Genomic DNA, 16,070 nt, shown 5'->3' on the forward strand with positions numbered 1-16,070 from the left:
AAAAATAAAAGTATTTTGGTAATAAAAGAATAAAACTAATATTCTTACTAATAAAATCAACATTAGTTTTTTTTTTTTTTTTTTTTTTTTTTTTTTTTTTTTTTTTTTTTTTGTCGATATGTTTTGTAATGCTCTTGTTCCATTTTTTAAATAATACAAGTAATGAAAGTTTATAAAACAAATATTCTTCTAGTGGGATTAAGATACAAAATTACACAAGAAGTTGCATTTCAATAACTCTATGAACTATTGATAAGAACTGAACATAGTACCAGTCGGTAACTAACATAATTCTAGCCCCTTCTGGAAAGATCCTATCCTCCCACGAGACTTCAATGCATATTTTTTTTAACATTTTTGCATCTAAGCTTTCCGATGGTGGTAGATGATCTTCTTAGCAAAGCAGAGAAGAGGGGAACAAGGCTACTATGCTATGCGGACGACCTAGTGCTTATGGTCAAAAGTAAAAACAAAGGCACGGTGGAACGCCTAATTCAAGAAGAATTAAACCTCATTAGTAACTGGTGTCATGGGGAAGGTTTACGGATCAATCCATCTAAAACAAACAGGCCCGTGCGCATGGGGGGGGGGGTTTTGGGGGTTCAAACCCCCCCCTTGAAGATTGGGATATACGAGTATCATATTGTTTCCATATATCAGTTTAATTGTGCTCTATTGCGCCGTCAGTTTTAGATGAATTTTTTTCTGTACCTCGACGCATCAACTTATTGAAAGAGTAGATCACATATGTTTTTATTTGAAAAAGTTTTTACTTTGTTTAAAGAATGAGTTACAAATGTATTAAAAGTATGTAGTTTTACAATTTTATAATAAACTCATTTTCCATACGTATTAATTTTTAATCTATTACTTATTTAAGTTTCTTCTTTTTTATTTCATAAAATAAGTATAGAACCCCCCCCTAAATAAAATTCTGCGCACGGCCCTGAAAACAAATATGATAACCTTTACCAGGAAATGAAAGTTCCAGTTTACACAACCTGTCCTGGAAGGAATCAGAATAAACCAAGCAAAGGAAGTGAAATATCCTTCTTTTGGGGGGGAGAGGCTCACTTGGAACTCACATATTGAGAACAGAATATCCAAAGCGACAATGGCCCTTGGGGCCTGTAGGAGACTATTTGGATTTAAATGGGGATTGAAACCCAAAATGATAAACTGGATCTACGAAACTATAATAAAACCATGGTCACATATGCTTCCTTAGTGTGGTGGCCAAAAGTAGAACAAACAACAGCTGCTAAAAGGCTACAGAGTCTTCAAAGGCTAGCTTGCTTAAGCATTACAGGAGCGATGAGCTCCTGCCCAACATTAGCAGTTGAAGCGGTCCTGAGATACACTCCTCTGTGGCAGGAGGTGATGAGAACAGTCGCTCTAAGTGCAATGAAGCTTCTAGGAATAAAGGTAATAAATACTACCTCCTTAGAAAGTCACATGAAGATAATGCAGGAATTTCCTGAGGCTGAAATGCTAACCAATGACAATGTGTCAGATGCAATGAGTAAGACATACTCCTTTGAAAACCCATATACGGTCTCTATCAATGGAAGGGAGAAATGGATTAAAAAGGAGGCCTACCCCACCAAAGGAATCCTGAAGTTTTACACAGATGGTTCAGGCTTTGACTCTAGGGCAGGATACAGAATATACGGACCAGGAGTAAACATGGCAGTGCCTCTGGAAAAACATGCCACGGTCTGGAAGTCATGGCAATAGACTCATGCTCCAGAAGACTCATACAAATGAGGACAAAAGGATTAAAATACTTGATACTTTCTGATAGTCCGGCTGCACTAAAGGCACTTGATACTGTTCGTTTGACTCGAAAGCAGTCTGGGAATGTAAGAATGCTCTAGCTGAGCTGGCAACGAATAACAGAGTAACACTCGGTTGGGTGACGGGTCATGAGGGCATTCATAGAAATGAAAAAGCAGACATCCTCGTCAAAAAGGGAGTGGAGTTCATAATGGTGGGACCTGAGCCAGGTTGCGGGATAGCCTTGTCCAACAGCAAAGCTCTTGTCAAAGATTAAGAAAAGAGAATAAGAAACATTAATTGGAGTAGAGCCTCAGGATTAAGACTATCCAAAATGTTTATCTCTCCTTACGTTAAAGGGTGGGCAGCTCTCTTGGATCAGAATAAGGAGGATATAAGACTGATATTAGGGATGTTGACAGGACACAGCTCTCTAAGGAAACATCTTATGAGGGTAGGCCTTAGCCAGACTGACGAATGTAGACTCTGTGGAGAAGATGAGGAATCAGCAGAGCATATTATTTTGGTCAGATTGTCCTGCCATCTTAGAAACTCGGAAAAGATTTCTGGGAGTATATCTCCTCAGCCCCAAGGACATCAGAAAACAGGAGCTCAAATCTGATCGGCTTCTGCAAAAACCTCGGACTTTGAGGACACAAATTTAAGTAAGGGAGGCACAAAGGTGCTTTTGGAATAAGCGCAGGGACAAACCGTCCTTTTCCCTCAGGAAAACAATAAAGCGTTTCCAATAAGTTATCAATAGAATTTTGGACAGAGTTCACTGTCTAGCGCGTTATACCTTAAGTGAATAACTTCCCAGCTTTACTATTGTTCCAACCACTGGAATAAGACATTGGTTCTTTACAGGGAAAAATTACCTTGGGACCCACGGAAGGGTCAGAACGCAGAAACTGGGTTGCTAAGAGGAGGCTGATGGTGTCTGTGTATGCTTCCGTAAAGATATGTCAAACCAATAGTTCATGGTATGGTCTCTTAAGGGCTTTCTGCAGTCTAGATATTTTCGGAATTGATTCTAAACGTGTGCAGAAGTACTTAAGGTGAACTCCACAATTACATCCAGGGCAAAAAAATTGTTTTCTTTTTCAAGATTTTGAACTCATATAGGGCAGACAAGTGTCAGTTCATCTTGGGGAGTTTCGAAAGTTCATGAGCAGGGTCTTGGACATCACCAGGTGTAAAGTACTCCTCTGTCTGTCTCAAAACATTGTGAGAGAACATTTACTACGAAATCATGTTTGGTACATGGTCTGTCAGGTTTAAACCTGGTTTAAAACCTGAGTCAGCTGTCCGTTGAGAACGATGTACGATAATCAAAGTAAGAACAATAAATCGGTACTATAGTTAATACTCTACAAGAATATATAAAATACAAATCATTTATATGACTTTAAATGCCTAAAATTAAAAAACGGTACATGTCTACTTTGGCGACAAATATTTGTTGTTGCCAAGTTAGACGATAAGTTTAACGACAAAAATTCTTTTCATGCCAAGTGTAGGGTTAAAAAAGTATATAGTTCTATTTATTTATTGTGTACTTAAATTGTCATAAATGTGTACCTCTAGCTGTGTTCAAATGTAGGTGTAAAAAACCTACACAAAGAAATATTTTTATATTTTAATACTTTACCTGTAGTATACCATGCCTAGTAAAAGATATTTGATTACTCTTTTAGTTGGTTTTGTTTATTTCTTGACATTGACAAAGGCAAATAAATTTATGTCCACAACAAAGCAAAAAAAAGTGACCAAACTCCAATTATTTCCACAGAGTATTAAATCGAAGTACGTGTTTTCACCAACATAGAACAAACAAAAAAACTGGTGTTATTCAACAGCTGGCGAAATGAATGTGTAAAACATAAAGGCACGCACATCGATGCTGCTACGGTCCACACGTTGCTGTGCCTATTCTGCTACGATCCACTTTGGTCGCCCTTCTGCTACGGTCCAGTCCCCAGTTGGCTGTACGATTTTGCTACGTTCCAGGCCCCCGTTTGTTGTCCCAATTTTCTCACAATCGGTATTCAAAGTGTGCTGCCCCTCATTGGTTGTGCGACTTGCTTCGTGTTGGCTAACTCATATTGTTCCAAGTTGATATTTAAATAACGATCAAACTTCAATGTCTGTGGTGTTGTTGAAAGTGTAGTTTGTATTAATGAAAGTAGGCTACACGTTATATATCACTAGCACTGGGTCTATATTATCTCAGGTTTTTTAAGTAGGTTGAATAATGGTTCAAACTTAATACTACTCTTTTGAAAGTTCTGATCAATATGATTGTTTATATCATAATAAAGTTCACAAAATATTCACTGTTCTTACCAATCACTTTGAATCAAATAAGTTTTGAAAGTAATATTCTTTAATTTAAAGCTTATTATCTTACTTACCACATTTCTTTGTAGATGGGATACTCAATGAAAGACAAAGCAAATGACTTTGACGTCAATTTATTTTATATTATACTGTCTAATTCTACTCACTTTGCTTTGATTTTTGTTCACTAACACAACATCCCATCCCTTATTACAACTTCAATGCACTATTGTACAGTTTCAAATTTCATCTATACGAGTAGACGTCCTTACTGCTTAAAGTCCAGACAGAGAAGAAGGATTCTCCGTATAAAAACTACGCATACCGGTTCACACAATGTTCATCCCCTCTCCCGTTCAAATCAGCGTCTTCACGATTAAATATAATTTGATTCTTTTCTTATGATTGTCGAAATTTATCACGTTCACTATAATTATTGATCAATTTAAGTCTTCCTTTTTTCTTTTATTATTTTTCTAAAGCTTTTTTATTTAAATTTTTAGCAACATGTGCTTTCTGACGTCATCAATACGCAAGTCATTTTATCCTACAATTGGCTTTTCTGCGTAATTTTATTTAGTACTTTTGTAAAACACGAATTTTGGTTATGTATAACTCATTTTAATTAATTAAATTTGTTCCCGTATAAAGTTTAATATATTTCTCCGTTATTAATTAAATAAATCTCAATTCCGACAACATGTGATTCACTGACGTCACAGTCTGCCGATTCACTGACGTCACAGTCTGCCAATTCCCCGCGAATATTCAAATGTCGTAATTTGACCTGTCACAATGCCTGAGGCATCAACGGTATTCATAGGGTTAAGAGAATTATTAATATAAGTTCACATTAAGTTTTACACATATTAAAAAAAGATTTGGCAAACCATCAAACATCTCTTGACTGAAATGAGAAGGTTTCATTAATGGTGTGTTTAAACAAGTATTTTTTTTCCTTTTACTTTGTACTCAGGCTGTGCAAGTGAAATCAAAAGTTTCTATTGTCTTAAAACATTTGACCTGTCAGAGATAAATGGATTGAAGGAATAAATCTATTTTCCTTATCATAGGATTTTATTTCATGAAGAGTAGAACAGAAACTCCCTTAAATGCTGTAAATCTCTTGTATGTGAAAGCAAGCAATATGATATAAAGTATAAGTCGAATCACAAATATTCGTTAATGTTAATAAAGTGATTTCATGAAAAATTATTATTTGTTGTTTACAAATGCATTCAAAAAATTTGCTTTGTAATAATTTAAACATAGATTCAAAGGCTTTTTTGTTATTGAATGTGCAGAAAATATTATCCACGGTGATACATGTATTTTCATAATCACAAGATTTGCCATTATGGTGCAACTCATATAATGACAATATGATCAAGACACTACAACCATAGGTAGTTTAGCTGAAGAATGTTAAATTGGTAGCTTTGTTGTTTATATTTTTCAGAAACGTTATACTGGTGATGGTCAAATCCAGGATATTTGAATCAGATTCTGAATTTGATAAATACTCCTAATTCTCAAATATAGAATTCTATAGTACAAGACATGTTTGAAAGATCACAATTTCACAACATTATTGATATGGAGAAGCTAAATCTCGAATCCAAAAATAAGTCTTGCTAAAACATTTGTATACTTTCTGTCTGGAAAAAAGTAGATAGAAGATAACCAAAGTAAAAATTACTGTAAGTTAACAAGTAATATTTTAGTTATAATTAGTATTTTTTATATTTATTTTGGCGCATAGAGAGTCTGCACTGTCTATTTGTGGGCAAGAACGATCGCCATTACTCAAATTGAATCGTGAATTGTAAAAACCCCATAACTGACATTTTGGTCAAAATGGGTTTTTTTTTTACATATTTGGATAAAATGAATGCAGATGCAAGTTTTAGTGTTAAAAACAACACATCTGACATACCCACAACACATTGAAAAATGGCCTTGAATTATGTGTTTGTTGGAAAAACCACACAAGTAACACTACTTATGTTGTTTTTACAACAAAGCAGTTGGTGGTCCTGTAAAATCAGCTGTTTTAAGGTATTTTTTTTTATGTTTGTGAAGAAACACTGTTATTGATGTGTTGTTAACCTAACCTCTAGCTGTGTTCTATGAAGAATAAGCAATATGAGTGATTCGATAGATAGTGAAATGAACACTAATGAAGTGTTGAAAAGAAAACGAGCATAAGAAATGATGATAAATATCAAAGAAAAGTTATTAAACATAAAAGGTTGAAAGGTGAAGAGTACACAACAAAGAAAAGAAACCTTGTGCCGAAGGCCACAATTGGACCAGATTGCAAGTAAGTTTTACCTTTTTGTGATCTTTTTAGACTTAATATTAACTTAATTCTGTCATTAGTATAAAACAACGCTTAGACTACTGATTGATTTGTTAGTAACTCTAAATGCAATAATTGTGTTTTATTGGGGATAGATTTTCTATATTTAGTACTTTTCATCATAACAGTCTAGAGTAGAGGTGGTTATATTTACATAAAAATATTATTCTTCTGAAGTTCAATACTTTAATAAATAATGTAGACCAGTATTATACCAACAGTGATGGAATAGTGATTTCATTGACTGCTGTACACACGGGTCAATTTTGTTATAGCCAACATTGCATGATATTTACATATAGGCCTACGTTATAATCAATTAGCCCTAGCTCTAATATCGGATATAGGTTTCAGTAATCATAATCGTATAGCCTAGAAAAGAATTGCAGGAGAATTCAATAAAAAGCCTCTTTTCTGGATGTTAATTAACTTTTTTTACTAAATCTAAAAGGCATCGACTGACCTAAAAAAATTGTTTTATTTATTGGAATGGGCTACCGTTGTAGCTTAGTAGTAAGGGCGTACTGTTCGGTTTTCTATGAACTAGGCCTACTAGCTGAAATTAGTACTGTTACTGTTTGTTTATGCTTGTTTTTGTTATCAGGTGCAGAAAAAAAATGTTTTGACCGAGTTAAATGAGTTTGGAACGTATCAACGCTATTTTCAAACTTTTGGGATCTGGATTCAAAAAAACAGTCAAGATGTGTACTTACAATCTTTGATTGAGCAACTGCAAGTCAAGAGGCCTAAGAAACCAAAAACTGAAAATAATGACCTTGCAAAACGTAGTGTTACGTATCAATACTGTGTGAAATTGCAAGACACTTCTTGGAGGTATGTAAATTTGCTTTCTGTAGTTTTCTTTGGAATCACAACTGAACGGTTAAGGAGGCTGTGCAACCTACTTAAAGACAACAAATTGCCTTGTGACTTACGTGGCAAAGCTCCTTGTAAATATGCTATGCCAGGAGATGTTTGTTGTTTGGTTGAAGATCATATTAGGTCTTTTCCACAAAAAGTCTCCCATTACTCTAAAACTGAAGTAACGTATTTGAGTTCAGACTTAACAGTAAAGAAAATGCACAGTCTCTTCAAAGAAAGACATCCTGACCTACAAGTTACGTACTGGTTTTTAACCATAAAATATTTAGAGAACGCTTTAGTTTGAGGTTTGGGCGACCACAAATAGACTCATGCGTGACTTGTGAAGCTTTAAATGTAAAAAAAAAAGCCCTTGTCTCAATGATGCAGCCAAACGTACAGCTGTCGCAGAGCTTATTGTACATAAGCGTAGAAGTAATAAATTTTACAGTAAAATTCAAGAAATAACTGAGCTATGTGCCAATGATGACACAGTTTGCTGGACTTTGTTTTGACTAAATGATGTGTGTTCAGCTGCCTGACATACCAGTTCAGGATATATTTTATCTTAGACAGTTAACAGTAAATGTTTTTTGTGTGACCAACTTAAAAGACAACAGCTCTAAACTATATGTTTATCACAAAGGCACATGTCATAAAGGGCCAAATGAAGTGACCTCCTTCATTCATGACTACATTCAAAATGAATTAAGAGGAAAATACTAAAATTCTGTATCTCTTTTCTGACAATTGTGGAGGTCAGAATAAGAACCATACTTTGGTCAAGTATTTTAATGATCTGGTTGAAATGGGGAAGTTTGAAAAAATTGAACAGTTTTTATCCTTTGCGGGGCCATTCCTTTTTGCCTTGCGACCGAGCATTCGGTACAATAAAAAGAGTAAAGAAAAGAGTTGATAGAATATACACAATAAGAGAACTAACCGAAATTATTGTAAACTCTTCCCCATTGTTTACAGTAAACTTGGTTGAAAAAGAAAATGTACTCGATTTCAAAAATTGGTGGCAAGCTTACTACAAGCAATCATGTATGTCTGATCGCTCTTATGGACGCAATGTTGCCAAAACATGACAAGGTTCATTTTAAGATCTCAAAGTTCAACCACTTTCTGCATACAAAAGAACAGAAAGGGAAGGTACTGTGTAATGAATTTATTGGGGGAGTTATTCCTCATGAAGTTTTCACCATACATCTACCCGTTAGAAGTTCTTCTCAAGATATTATTATCCCATCCACAGCGGCCTACAATGACCGAGTGCCCATAAATATAAAGAAGATGAACGATCTAAAAAAGATCTTTCAGTATATTCCCGATGAAAAGAAATGGTGGTATGAAGAAATTTATACATGGCCAACTACAGACCAGATTAATAAAGAAAGAGATATAATGATGCAGAATAAAGTCTTGAAAAAAATATTCTGTAAAAATATGATTTAAGACTATATTAAGTATCTTAGTAACATAGTATTTAGTAATAAACTGTTTTCAACTTAAATTACAGTAAAATGTTATTTAAACCCACCAATTCAGCATAAAACAATATGTTAAATGGTGATTTTGTTGGAAAAACCCATAAGTGCAACATAGTTAATTATAAAATTACAGAGATGCTTTTGGTGTTAAAATTTAAAAAAATATGTGATACATATGTCTTTTTACATGTACTAAACACACACAAAAATGTAATAGTATTAAAAACCTTAATAAACTATTTAAAATAGTTTTTTGTAGTTTACCGGAAGTTTACTTTTTGTTACTTATGGGGTTTTTACAATTCACGATTCAATTACAGTTGGGTGAAACATGTTTTTGTTGTTCTTTTTGTATTAAATATTTAGAAATATAGAGCAACAGAATAACGTGGTTTATATAAATAATATTTTAATTGAAGTTCGTTTTTTCTGTGTTTATATTTGTCAACGCTAGCGTGTCTGCTGGTTCTATGCGCGGACTTTAGCTCTTCGATAGTAAACAGACCGCTAATTCCTATTTTATCCGTACATTGTACTTTGTGTAGTTGTAAATAAATATACATCCATACATTTTTACGTAAATGTAATATATTCTGGAAGCTCATTTTATAACTTATTCTATTACTTAAAATGAAAAATGATTTGGAATTTTAAATATATTCATTTCCCTGAATCTTTGCAAATTCCTTTGAAGTAACGTGGTGTTCTTAGGCTGGTATGAATTGCTAGAGTACCGCAGCTTTGTGGCATTTTTTGCAAATACTGCTCTAGTGACGATAAAACGTCATTGTTGCACTTGTTGTAAGGGTTAAATACAGTTGTCTATTTGGTTTGAAAATAGACTAGAAATTTTCAACCAAGAATTTGAAAAGAGATTTTGAGTGGCCATTCTGATTTCAGATAATATACAATGAATTTCAAGAATATGTATTTGATCTACAAAACATATTTGTATTAAAGTACTTATAAATTGTAATTTATAACTTAAATTTGGACAAATTTCACATTATCTCTTGCTACGATATAAAATATAGTATGTGAACATGGAAGTATTTTACAGATGACATATGTATATGATTACAAAATGACAGATGTACAATTTGACACCCTCTTTCAACAACGCATGCTTCAGTTCGGCGGTTTAAGGACTTTCTTGGTCTTTGCACATGTCGGAGCAATTCTTATACATCAGGAATCTCTATTTCATACACCTCTGTTTGTAATTGAGTGTACCTATGATTAACTAAAGAGACATTATTTTTTTAAATAATATTTTAGAAATTATTTTTCAAAAACAATTTTGTCAATTGTTTACAGCAATAAAGAATTATTACTATTACTATTACTACAGTAGACTTCATAAAAAGCGTACTCCTCATTGCTGTAAATAGCCACCTTTTAAATAATTACTACTGGAATAAATAGTGCCAGTGAGCACCAATCTAAGTAGTATAGGAGCTAGCAACGTTTCTAAAACAAGAATTTCAGGTCAGCTGATTTTTTTATATGCTGTCTTTCTTGCTCTTTCGGTTGGAGTCCGGGCTACCTGGCTGGCGGTAATGGTTGCGTTTACTAATGTGCATCTTACCTACACAGGTAAAAATCCTGGAGTTTAAAAGAATTTTTGTATGCGTAATTTTCAATTTTTTCCCTTTAGATAGATCTACCAGACATTAATTTTTTATTGCCAGACATTTTTACTGTTGTTAATTATGTGCCATATACGCGAAATTTTTTTTTTAAATAAAAAATTCAAAGTATTTTTTAATGTCTGTAATTTTTATATTAGGTTATTTAAACATAAAATAATCTAAAATTAATTTGCCAGACGTTAATTTGATTGTTAAATATTAAATATAAATAAAAAAGTAATGAAAATTATTGCGGTATGATGCTTGTGGTTGGAGAGAGACAGTTTGAAGTGCAAGAGAGACAGAAAGCGACGGCAGCGCTTCGGCAAATGGACAATATATGGCGTCAGTCTAAAGTCACATGTTTGTTTTGTGTTTGTGTTATTTGTTATGTTTATTTATTAATTTCGCTACAATGGCCAGTGGTAAAATGAAATGTGTTTTCTGTAAAGGACATAAAGATAAAATAATTCTTTTCGTGATTGATAAACTGAAGAAGTGCCAGGAAGTTTTGAATATACGTTTAAAATATAAATTAAAGTACAGTGACATTGAACTGTCTACTGAAATAAATGAGACAGATGGACACCACAGACAATGTTATAGCAGTTTTACAGCTTTAATGGCAAAATATCGTGATCCATCGACTGAAATAGATAGTACCAGTAAATATATTCCACATAATTTGTCATCAAACACTCCAGCAAATATCAGTGATACTATTACGAGTAACACAAACAGTGAAATCGTAAGTGAGATTGCTGCTTCAAGTTTAATTCATCAGACAACATCCCATGATCTTGAACTGAGTTTAAATAAAAAAAATAATACCGGAAGATGCTGGTGAAAATGTAAATAATCTGTGTATGTCAGGACATCCTAACCCAAGTTTTAACGATGAGGTACTTTCAGAGGATGCAGCTGTAAGTTTAGATAGTCAGAGAATGCTTGGAGATATAGCTTCCAGCTCTGTTAGCAATTTGAGTATCAATGAAAAAAACGTTTGTGATAATTATCCTGACGCAAATATTGAATGTGTTGAGGCAAGTCGACAATTCAAAAATGTTTGTTTTTATTGTGACAAAGATCGTAAACAAAATAAAGGAAAACAACAAAATCTTCATTCATCAAAAGATCCAAAACTTTATCAAAAAATAACTGAGTGGATGGAGGAACTTAATAATGATGTGTTGTTACAAAAAATTAATGATTTAAAATCCACAAATACACCAATTTTTTATCATCATTTGTGTGAACTAAATTATTTAAATGAGTATAATAAAGTAGTTTCAGACATTCCATGTACTTCTTGGCATAAAAATCGTAATATCCATAAAGAAATTTTCAATCATATTGTATCAGCAATAAACAAAGAAGTTTTAATGAAAAAAAATTGTGTATCACTATCATCTCTTCGTGATATGTACAATAATGAGTTGAAGTATGAGCAGAAATTTCAGTCTCAGACAGATATAAGTTTAATAACTAATCATTATCTGGAAGAAAAAAAAAAAAAAAAACAAAAATATTTCAAGAAAAATATCAAAATTATATCGAAGCAAAAGAGAAAAATTATTATTCATAAGGATTGTGGTTTATTAGAAGATGATCTAACAAAACTTGAAGAAAACGACCTTATTGATAAAGTCGCGTTAATATTACGAAATACAATTTTGAAAATTGAAAAATCAAAATTACCATTAAAAATTACAACAAATGACTTGATTACTGGTGAATGCAAGATTCCTGATAAATTAGATCGATTCTTCAAGGGATTTATTGGGGGTAAAGATATTAGACGCAGAGATGGGTTAAATTGTAGTAGATTTGAGTTCTTCAATGGCTGCTGATACAATTTTTTGTGTTAGTAATGATACCGTTAAACCATCCAAACACATTACTCTTGGTATGTCTATAAAAAGTCTCACAAGTGGTAAGAAAATAATAAATATTTTAAATAGATTTGGACATTGCTGTAACTATACTACTCTAGAAGAATTGGAAACAGAAGCAACTATCTCATCAGTACATAGAACACAAGTTTGTCCTCCAGACATCATTTTAAATCCCTCACTATGTACTGGTGTAGCTTTTGATAATTTTGATAGACGTTGATACCTTGAATGGAAAAGAAACTTTGCATGATACTGTGGGAATCATATACCAAAACATTGATAATAATTCACATGCTCAACTAAATCAAGATAATGATAATTTAGAAGATTTATTACCAACAGAACCATCACAAAAAAGAAAACAATCGTTGACAGACTTCACTCCTGACATAATTCCTTATGGTAAGCGATTAAAGATGGCAGGTCACTTAACACCGGTCGACATTGATCGATCATCACCATAACCTGAAAATTTTTCATCTTTACAAACCATTGATCTGTTACATTTTCTATCATATGTTTTTCGTGTGCCAAATACACCATCTTGGACAGAATTTAATGGCAGAATGATAGAAAACAATACTCCAAAACAGAAAGTATCATATCTTACTCCTATTAATTTATCACCAACAAATGTATCAGTGGTCGCGTTTATAATGGAACAGCACAAACAGTTGGTAAAGAATGTGGTCAAACTTATGTACAGGTCACATACGATTTAGCAATTGCTAAAATAGCTTATAAAATTCAAGCAACAGAAGGTCTCAAGTTTAGTAATCTTTTTATACATCTTGGATCGTTTCATTTAATGATGGCTTTTTTTAAAGCTGTCGGTACTTTCATCGATGAGTGTGGATTATCCCATATGATGATTGAGAGTAAAATCATTGCTCTTCAGGGTTTGTAAATGGAATAATTGAGGGTAAACACTTTAATCGTTGTAAACGTCTACATCCGTTGATGGCATTAGGCTTACAGATGTTACATTTTGATCAATTTTTGAAAAGTAAGAATGCTGAATATGATTTTGTAAAAGGACAAATTTATGAAGATCTTTTAGAATATCAGGAGAAAAAAATTTCCTTCTCATCATCAACGGACACTGATTTATTACCTAATGAAATGTTATCGCAACTGCTCAATTCATACAAGAAATACGTAGCAAAGACCAGGCAAGGTAACCATAGAAAAACAGCACAGTTCTACATGATCTACATCCAGTTGATTAGTTATTACATAAACCTTTCGAGAAGTATACGTATGGGTGACTTTCAAATGTTTACGCACGCAATTCCAAAAATGACGAACTTATTTTTTATTGTAAATCAATCTAACTACGCTCGTTATTGGGTAAAATATTCAGATTATTTAAATAATGTCGATAAAACCCCCCCTTGGACTACAAGATGATTTTAATAAAGGATGTTTTTGAGTCAAAAGAACTGATAAGCCATTTTCACAAATACCAATAGATCTTACACTGGAGCAAACGATAAATGCCGATGCAGCTAAACGACTGAGCGGAATTGCTCACTTTACTAATTCTTTAGCTGCACGTCAACGCTGGACCAAAAGCCACAGCATAAGAGCAGCTTTAATATCACATGTCTTGGATGTTTGTGGCTTAAGATACTTACAAGATGTTACAGCAGAATTACAACCGAACAGAATTAAAATCTATGGAAAACAAATTGCTGATTTTAATGAAATTCTCAATAAAAATTGCTATCCATTTGATCCAAAATTAGACAAAGAAAATCTATACAACATTGCTACTTCAAAGCCTGCTTCTCCCAACGTTACTGATTTTTTACTAAATATTGAAGAGAATGGTGAGACTTTAAGAAAACAATTTATCAGTGAATGCATTGAAGATGAGAATAAATTTGATAAACCAATAACAAAAAATAAAGTTTTTAATTTTGCTGAGGTGCCAAAGAAAAAGAAGGAAATAAAGAAGACTTTATGAAATAAAGTCGTTGAGTTGTGAATGCAAAGAGATCTATTTGGTAGAATGCTGGGGATTTCTCTAACTCACAAGGTTCACATTTAGAAGGTTTTGACATTCCCACTCAACCCTATGCCAACATCAATGTGTCACCCAGATGGTTCAATCTGTAAAACTGATAAATCACAATTAGCAAAGCTCATCGAAAATAAATTGGGCAACACTATTCATCAACAACCGTCATCTTTTGATGTTTGTCTTGTTGATGGTTTCTTTTTGTTGCATCTCATGAAAGATGTACCACAAACGTATGATGGTATACCTAAAAAGTCTATAAATACTATCTCCCAAATGAAATCTATTCGTATTGACATTGTCTTTGACCAGTATTTCTCGCCTTCTATCAAAGATTGTGAACGTTCACGCCGAGAAGAAGCAACCAGTCTAGTATCAATTGGTCCAAATCAAGCTCGACCACATAATTTTGCAGCAGAACTTAAAAATATACAATTTAAAGAAGCTCTAGTAAACTTTTTTATAGATCACTGGGATAGTAAAGATATGGTACCTTTTATTGCTAATAAAAATATTTATGTAAGTTACAATAAATGTTATTCTTACAAGATTTTAAATAACAAAGTGATTAAAACAACTGAAGAATCATTATCATGTGAAGAACACGAAGAAGCTGATTCTAGGATCATTTTTCATATTTGTCAAATCGATGTTGACGCTGAAGTTGTTATACGCTGTTCTGACTCTGATATTTTAATTATACTTCTGGGAAATATGGATCACTAAATTAACTCATCTTTAAAAATCTGGATGGATATGGGCGTAGGAAATCATCAACGATGCATAAACGTCAATGAAATATACCAAATACTTGGAGTATCTTTATGTAAAGCTTTTCCATGCTTCCACGCAATCACCGGGTGCGATTACACACCAGCATTTTTTAGAAAAGGCAAAGTTAGACCTTTTAAAATATTAGAGAAATCGAACGAATATCAATTAGCTTTTCAAAATATTATTACGGATGACGAAGAAATACTTGAAACTACCTTTCTAACCCTTGAGAAGTTTATTTGTCAAATGTATGGAGTTAAAATTCTTCGAATGTTAATGATGTTCGATTTCATCTATTCTCAAGCACTTTACAGTCAAAAAAATCCGATGTGAACTTTGAAAAAAAAATATCGTAACTTCGACTCATCCAGTTTGCCACGATGTAAAGCAGAATTGCTCCACATGTATTAAGAGTTCGCTATGTGACTAAGCTATGGAGAAATGCTCACTTAAAACATCCAACATCTTTATCTCCAGTTGCTTCCGGTTGGACCATCAACGATGATAAATATGATTTTATCTGGTTTGTGGGAGAGCAATTACCTTCCACAGTTTCAGATGTTATTATTCAAAGTAAGTATAAAATAGAACATTTATCAATAAAAACTGAATTATTAAATAAAAAACAAAAACAATTACAGAAATTTAATTTCTTTTTTACAGATGATAGAGTATTGGAAGACAATGACAATTCCCAAGACGATGATATAAATAATTCTGACAGTGAGAGGAAAGATGATGATGATGATTATGAAATTGCCGCCTTTTTTGTGATATTATAGAATGAAAATATTTGTAATTTACATGTGATAACCACTTTTGAATAAAAAATGTCATTTTTGAACCTTCTATGATATATTTTAATTCCATTCTTTTCAATTTATACTTATTTTAATTTTTATATTAAAATTTTTT

Source organism: Homalodisca vitripennis, chromosome 4 (genome assembly GCF_021130785.1).
Source record: "Homalodisca vitripennis isolate AUS2020 chromosome 4, UT_GWSS_2.1, whole genome shotgun sequence".
Lineage (NCBI taxonomy): Eukaryota > Metazoa > Arthropoda > Insecta > Hemiptera > Cicadellidae > Homalodisca > Homalodisca vitripennis.